Below are 8,039 nucleotides of genomic sequence, written 5' to 3'. Positions count from 1 at the left end.
TAGGATGGTGGGGCAGAGAAGCCATGACACAGAGCAGGCCCGGAGGGATTTGCACAGTTCCTTCACAAACCACAGCTGTGCGTGGCCTTCCCTCATCTTTGTCAGAGCCTTGTGGAATGCTGCCACAGGGATGTGAAGTGTCCTACGTCAGTCCATTTCAAAACAGTGTGCTCTAGAGTGTTTATGTGATGCAGTTTCCTCTGCCACACAGAACCTGATGGGTGTTTGCCTGGAGCTGGATGTCCCGCAGCATGAGGTGAACAGTGAGCGATGGTTTTTCTCATACACCCTATGCTCTGGTGTCACTGTCAGTCCAGCTGCTGTCACTTCCACCAAGAGGAGCAGCCCCCTACTTGTTGGCAATGTCCTTTGTGTGATTGCACAGTGACCTGATCCAGCTGAGAGCCAGGAAAAACAAATAAAAAGTGCAGGGGGGCAGGGGGAAGTTAGTTTTCAATGGGATCAGTTCCTTGCTCCAAACACTTGCACAAGCGAAACAGAAGACTTGGCCTGGGCACAAGAAGAAACAGCGTGGGCACAGAGGGAACACAGTGTCCACATCAGCTAAAACTGATACTGGTATCATGTATGTCGAAAAATACCCTGAGGGCTCTTGATATGAAAGTTGTTGAGACATAATGTTCCACACCTAGGCACTTCTGAATTTACCTGGTAAGCAAGAAGTAGAGGAGCTGGTAGTGGTGGTATCATCACACCTTCACAAAGATTTTTTTTTTCTTGAAATGTACCACCTTTTACAGGGAGGGAGGGAGGAAGGAAGGAAGGAAGGAAGGAAGGAAGGAAGGAAGGAGAAACATCACAAACCAAAATTCTCGGGTTTTAAAATATGGCCATTATGTTCCTGGGTTGTTTTTCTAGTGCTGCACCATTAATGGAGAAGTCTTTTCCACTTCCCTTTCCCCTCTCCTCTTCCTGTGGCAAAATACAGATGGACCTTAAACGGGGGGGAGGGAGGGAAGGTGCCCTATTGATTCTTATGAAGATATTGCTTTTGTTTTTTTCTTTGTTACTAGATTATAGGATTGAAAACAGATGTTTCTTTTCTTTAAAACATGCTGTATAGCTTGTCTAAACCTAAGGAAAACAGCATTTCTCCAGACAATGCTAAGTTCCATCCAAGGCTGGAGTCATCTTTGTCATGAGGCAGTTGCACTGTAGTAGATACTTGGATGAAATGTGCATCCAGACTCCTGCAGTTCAGGAACATCGCAGTTCAGAATTTAGTTGGTTTCTGTTTCCATTAAAAGCTTATAATTTCCAAGATTCTCTAAAATTATTAAATGAACAAGTACAAAGGGGAGATGGGGGAGGTGTTCATCTGCCTGCCTGTGTTTCCTTCATGCAAAATAAATGCATGCTCACTTGTTTCAGAAAAATTGTTTTTGCTAGAGATCTATCTACCAGACAGTGGTTCACATGTAGGGAACACCTTTTGCAGGAGATTGAGAGCTTTTTCTAATGAGTGAAAACTCTTTAGAGTTTTTAAAGAGTGAAAGCAGACAATAGACTTTGCTTTTTAATCTAGGTAGAGTTTGCTGCTGAGATTTCGCCACAATTATTTGTTAGTTGGGATCCCCTGTTTTCAGGGAAAGAGTTCTTGTTGGGCACATGGGAGTAGCAGAGTGGACACTGGTTTTGTGAACAGGAGTGCTGAGGACACATGGCTATTGGCAGATTGGAAACACTGAGTCTTGCTTGGCCAGAGCATCAGTGCACCAGTAGGAAAAATTCCAGTCCAAATCAATATGCTCATGTAAACTCATTTAGCAGTTGTGTTTCTCCACAGGATGTTCCTGGAAGTTTGCAGGGAAATAGCTTTGGCTTTTATTTAGAGCTAATTTCTGCTAACAGGAATAACCTTTGTGCTTTTACTTGCTTATGTGTAAGTCTGGAAAATCTTGATTCCTGAGCAAGTAACATGGATTAAAGCAATAACATTTCTGGCCGAAACAGGTGACAGTGGCCAGGTGCTGCTCTGATGGTGCTGGATGACAGTGACCCTTTTCCCCTCATCTCGGCATTTTTGGATGGCAGTCACGTGGCCCCAGAGGTCACGCTGTAGAAGCTAATCCACTGCCCAAGGCATCTGCTCCTTGGCAGGCTCTGTGGACATCTGCATAGGTGGATCTACTTTCTGTCACGTGGCCAGGTACCTGGGGGCGCAGTGAGGGACCTGCTTTGCTGGTTTGTTTTTTTTTCTCTTTCCTTTTGGTTTTCTGGAGCTTCCTGAATAAACCAAGAGGCGTTTTCTTTATAAGGAACTGGCTGTACATCACATATGTCCCTCTATTGTTCATGCTGGGAGAAACTGCACTGAAACAGGATCTTTGTTTCCGGCACCTCTGTCTCTCTCCCCGTACACAGGCTGAAGTCATAGCCCTCTCTGGGAGTCGTTAACATTGGTTACTCTAGAAGCAATTGTGTTTTTGTATGCAGCTGTTTATAATTTCAGGTCTGTGAGGGAATGAGCGATGAACTTAGAGAAGCAGAGCTACTTGGGAGACTTTATGCTATTTGCTGGAAAGAAGTAAGGAAAGTTTGGGAAAGTAAAACAGCTGGAAGGCAGGGAGGTATTGCAAGAAGTGGGTAGTTGCAAAATGAACCTTATAAGGGAACAGATGCTTGGCCTCACCAAGTTTAGAGGACTAGACCTAGAAAGGCATACTAGATAATTGCATTTTACACTAGCTTGAGTCAGGGAGCGGGATGAAACGGTTTTGTAACTCTTGTAATATGCTATGAGGTGGTTAAAGCATTTGCTGTTGTTATTTTTAGGAATAGAGAAGTCTTCCCCTGTTGTCATTCACTAGCAGGATGGTAGCATTCACCTTTCCTCTCACTTCCCCAGGCTGATCTTCTGCCAAACACTTTTCCATCCTGCTCCCAAGGCTCAGCTCCTCTAGTTTTCATCACAGGTTACACACAGTCCTTCCCACTCCTTTTCGTGGGGCCGCGGGTGGCACACGGCATTGGAGTTGTGTGCTTAATGGGTTTTACCTGCTGCTTTTTGCATCCTAGGAAGTGTTCCTCTGGGCTTTCCAGCATTGCTGTCATAGTGTGGGACCTTCAAAGGCTGCAGTCACTCAGGGGTGTCTCTGGCTCAGTGAATGTTGCCCTCTTGAAGAGAGTGTCTTCAGCCCTCAGCATTTTCTCCATGTTCTCCTAATACTTGTCTTCACGTATCTTCTCACAAGTCTTCTCCATGTTTTTTTCCTGCATCTTTTTATCTGTATACAGTTCTGTGTCACCTAACTTCTCTCCTAATGGCTGCAGTTCATGCTTAAATATGAGTGGAGGTGCCACATGCTCCTTTGATTGGAGTTTTGACTCGCTGTGGGCTGGTCCCATCTGTTTCAAAGCCACAGGAGGTGGCTGTGACTGGCTCAAGGCACACTGGCTCAAGCCCACTCTGCGGGCTCTACCCACAGAGGCAACTCCCACAGCTCCTGACACTGAAACCCTGCCAGTTTTGCCCAATTTACCTCCTTTTTGTCTCTGCCCATCTCTTGCAATGCGTTACTGGATTCTGTCTCTGGGTTATCTCAGGATTTTCTTCCAAGCAACACTACTTTTAAAGTATTGGTGGTTGTCTTGTATGAGTTACATACTGGAAAAATGTAGATTTTTTTTCCCCCCTTAAACCTTTGTTCCTGGAATCACATGATTAAACTACCACTTTATTTTTAACGTGAACTCATAGCCCTTGTGCTTAAAGGAGAAATCTTCAAAATGTAGATTATAGAAAGCAAATATAAAAAGAAATATTATGGGAATTATTTTTGTGTCTTAGCTTTTGGAGCCAGTTCATAATGTGTAAGCCGTAAGGGTTTGGAATACCAGGGAAGAAGCTGCTTCTCTGTTGTCTCCATATCTGCAAAACTGTAATAATCTCTGTCACTCTTTCATGTTAGACAGATTCACAGAATGGGTAAGGTTGGCATCCCTGCTTCAGCATCATTATCCTAGAGTATATGGCACAGGATTGTGTCCAGACAGTTGTGGAGTATCTCCAGTGTGGGAGACTCCACATCCTCTCTGGGCAATCTTTTCCAGTGCTCAGTCACTGCACAGTGAAGAGATTCTTCTTCATGTTCAGGTGGAACTTCCTGGGTATCAGTTTCTGCCCGTTGTCCTATTGCTTGGCATCACCAAGAAGAGCCTGGTCCATCCCCTGACACCTCCCTTCAGGTACTGAAAGGCCTTGGTGAGGTTCCCTCTCAGTCATCTCTTCTCAAGGTTGAACAGGCCTAACTCTCTCAGCCTGTTCTCGTAAGAAACATGCACCAGTCGCTACCAAATATGGTAGTTTACATTTCAGCACATTTTTGTCTGCTTAGGTCACAGCCTACAGTGCTCTACGAATTATTAGTTGAATAGATACATGCACAGTGATAAGAATGGACTAGCTGCAAAGCATAGTCTGCAGCAATGAAGAAGAATCTGGATTTAAAAGAAAAAATGCCACTGATGTTGCTCTTTATAGAGAGTATTGTGGAAAATTAAATTTCTCAGAATCTCTGGAAATGTAAACTCTTAATTTTGAGTCTTTTCTGCAAGACATTTTTCTTAAGAAATAGCTAGCTCTGTGTTTTCCCCCATAACACTATCTTCACCTTCCTTTGGCAAGTTCAAAAAATTCTTCATGTAGCTGCTCACTCATTTCAGCTCCTTAGTTTAATAACCTCAGTACAGCCAAACCTGTCATCTTCTAATGCTAAAGTCAGAAACTATTGACCAAGAAACTAATTTCCATTCCAGGGGTGACCACAACTACACTTCAGACTTCCTGCAGACCCATGGAAATGGATCTTTTAAGTCCATGGTTTGCCCTCGAGATTTTTGTCACGTGTTGAAGCCTTGACCATCCAAAGAGTATAAACCTAAATTTTACATGCAGTGCATATGGTAGAAGGCTGCTTTCAACTACTGCTTTTTGCTGGATAGAAAATCACCACAGCTCAGCTTGGGGCCTTGCAGGGGAACATCAACACAAGGGTAAGTCTTCATGAATAAACATAATGTCGTCAGAGTTTCCCTGCTCCTCCTCAGGGGATTGTTATGACTATAGCAGAGGTCGTAGAAACAATCTCTGGACAAGGAGGGTTTGTGTTCCTTTTTTCACTACTTAAAGACACCTCAAAGGGTTATTTACTCCTGATAGCCACAGGGGTGTGGCAGCCTCACCTTGTGTTTCTCTTAGGTTCCTTGGCTTCAGCCTCTGTGTGCCTTTGGATGGGAACACCAGCCCTTCCTGCAGGTGTGACAGGATATTTGGAAAGACAGATGTGAAGGCATGGAGAAGTGTGGCTGGATCAGAATTCAGCAAAGACCACTTGGAACAGTTGCAGTGCCTTGACCCAGTGAGATAGATCTCTGTAGTTCATTTGGATGTGTGGGGAGGGAAGTTAAGCTTGAAACTTAAACCTGGAGCTGTGTGCAAGTAAGCAAGGGGTGCTTTTCAAGGGTGGAGAAACCAATTTGAAAGGTTATGTTATGAAAATATAGGTGTCAAGTGCTGTATTTGCCACTCCTGGTCAAGGCTAAATGCATTTTACATTGTTCTTAAAATTGAGGCATTTGATTTGACATGGTTTAATGGATTTGTGTGTCCTCAGTCTGCCATGAACTGACTTAAAACCAGGACAATTCCGACGTATAAACAAGACATAAAAATAAAGGAAAATAAAAAAATCTTAATAGGTTGTGTCTCTTCTTCATCTTTAGTTAGTCAGAAATTATTTCCTCTGTGCAGTAGGTGTGGTCTGTTACAGAACTACAGTGCAGCAGAAAATCTTTTTCAAATATGAAGCATGAAGGGAGGGGGGGGACATACTGTCCTGAGTATTACATGCTGACAAACACATCATTTGTTCCAACTTCTGGAATCAATTAAAACTATGGAAAATAATCTGTGTGCTCATATAAAGAAAGAAACAGTATGCAAAGCAAAGGCATGCTTTGGAAACTTTTGGAAGTTGAAGTCAGACTTGCAATTTCTGAAGCCCTGATTCATGGTTCCTGAATGTGTAGAATTGCTGATTTCAGAGATTTGACCCGTGAAGCATGAAAGGCAAGTCATCTCCTGACTCTCTGATGAGGCATGTCTTGCTTGTGCCTCATAGAAGCACAAGAAGCCCAGAAGCTCCATGTTCCCAACGTATGGGGAGGGGAGAGGTGTCCGCATTTTGTCAATTCTTTTTTCAACATCTCAAAAGCTGCCAAGGCCCTGATTTCTACCTTACTTCTTCCTCAATACCCATCTTCCATGTAGACCTTGCAGGAACGAGTCAGTCTATGAGTCAGCTGCAAATATCACCAAGCTCTTCCACATCCTTGCCGATGTCCAGGCTGTTCCCAAACACTAGTCATCAAAGGAAGTCTTTATTTCCACAGCAGTTAAATGACTAACCCAAGATCAAACAGTGGGTCAGTAGCAGAGGCGGGAACTGAAATCAGGTCTTCTGACTCAAGTTTCTCTTGGCTGTAGCCTCTGGGTTACACAGCAGAATTCATTTGTGCTGTAAGTTTCAGCAGTTGCTGAGACAAAACTTCATTTTCTTTCCCTGAGATATCGTATCTGTGTCATCCTGTTCTCTGCCCACTAGGATGCAGCTTCTTAGCATCAGACTTTGAAAAGGGAGGCAAGCAGGAGGTGTTTCTAAGTGATTTCACTCTTTTGATCGATGAGAGAGGTGAGCCAGAGTGTGTTCCAGTGGCCTCCTGCTATATAAAAGCTTGGCCTGCCTGACAGGACTTCTGGCTGCTGAGTAGCTGTGAGTCACAGCCTTTACTGCTTTGGTTTGGTGCAGATTGTTACACCAGACACTGCAGAAATGAGGTGGCCTCTCGAATATTTGCACTGCTTGGCAAGCTGGGGTAAATGGGAGTGGATTCAGGAAGTTCTGGCAAGGGCAAGCACAGCTGGTGTTAAGGCCTTTGCAGGGCTCCTTTTGTGTGTGTGTATGTGTGTGTATGAAAATAGCAAGGCCCCTGGAGTTTTTTTCCAGCCAGGGTTCCTGGGAAAGGATGAGTAATGTGGAGATTTCCTGTGACTTTCAGAGTGAGGAAAAAAACGCATCGCCTTTTGGGGGAATCTTCTTGGATCTTCCACCATCCCGCTTTTTCCCTGAGTGGCACAGAACGCCTCTTTCCTGGACTCAACGCTGCTTTGTTTATCACAGCAGCACAAGCTACGGTGTGCAAATACTGTGCTCTGCCCTTGTTTGCCTGGACAGTCCAGGATCTGATCTCTACAACTCCTATTTCCTCCTTGTGGGTGTGCTTTGGAACTTAACTCCGCGTAGGGCACAGTTACCAGTGGTCAAGGTGTGCCTGGCCTGGGATGGTGGGAGCGTTTCCCTTTCATGACTGAAAGGATCAGGCCTGTAAGGGAGGGACTATGTGGCTGCAGAGTGTTTTGCACAGCACCTTACATGGCTGGGTTCAGGTTCACGATTGAGTCAGCTGGGTGCTGTTGCAGTGTAAATTACTAAATAGGAATGACAGAAGAGATGTGGGGCTTTCCTGTTGGCAGAGGTATAAAGGAGTGAGGTACCTCAACTCTGAAATTATTACTATTTATTATTTCACTTGCAATACTCCCTGCAGACTGCCTTCAGGGACAGGTGCTCTGTTGTGCAAAGTATGTGCATGCAGGAAAGACTGAACCATTTCCCACCCTGAAAAAGGGTGTTCTCCAAGTTGTTTGAGCTCTTTGGGGGTGGGGATACTGCAGTGGTACAGGGGCCAGAGTGCAAAGTAAGGAGTGCTGCTACAACTGAGAGCCGTACACAGGCAGTTCAGACATCAGGTGTATGTCCAAAGATCTGCTTCTGTTATTTCTATATACTCATCACCACTATTTGGCCACGACTTTCTCTAACTAGTATTTCTTGATGTGTGCTTAGCCATTTCATGTTCTGAGTGCTTTACAAATACCGTGTAATTAGGAAAATAACTCTCTATTTGCACAGGCAGTTACACAACCTCATGTTTAAAATTCAGCTTTCAGAAATGTA

General features: G+C 44.3%; 1 long non-coding RNA gene across 1 annotated transcript; it reads left to right on the top strand.

The window, feature by feature from the left end:
- Nucleotides 1–294: 294 nt before the first annotated feature.
- On the top strand, nucleotides 295–6,667 carry LOC113976905. The gene is made up of 3 exons (XR_003537207.1): nucleotides 295–672; nucleotides 4,780–5,016; nucleotides 5,222–6,667. It is a non-coding gene; the product is annotated as an uncharacterized LOC113976905 (long non-coding RNA).
- The last annotated feature ends 1,372 nt before the right edge of the window (nucleotides 6,668–8,039 follow it).

Source organism: Neopelma chrysocephalum, unplaced genomic scaffold (assembly GCF_003984885.1).
Source record: "Neopelma chrysocephalum unplaced genomic scaffold, ASM398488v2 Primary Assembly neopelma1_188, whole genome shotgun sequence".
NCBI classification, from domain to species: domain Eukaryota; kingdom Metazoa; phylum Chordata; class Aves; order Passeriformes; family Pipridae; genus Neopelma; species Neopelma chrysocephalum.
Note: the sequence above shows the minus strand (reverse complement) of the source record. Positions and strands in the feature narration are given on the sequence as shown.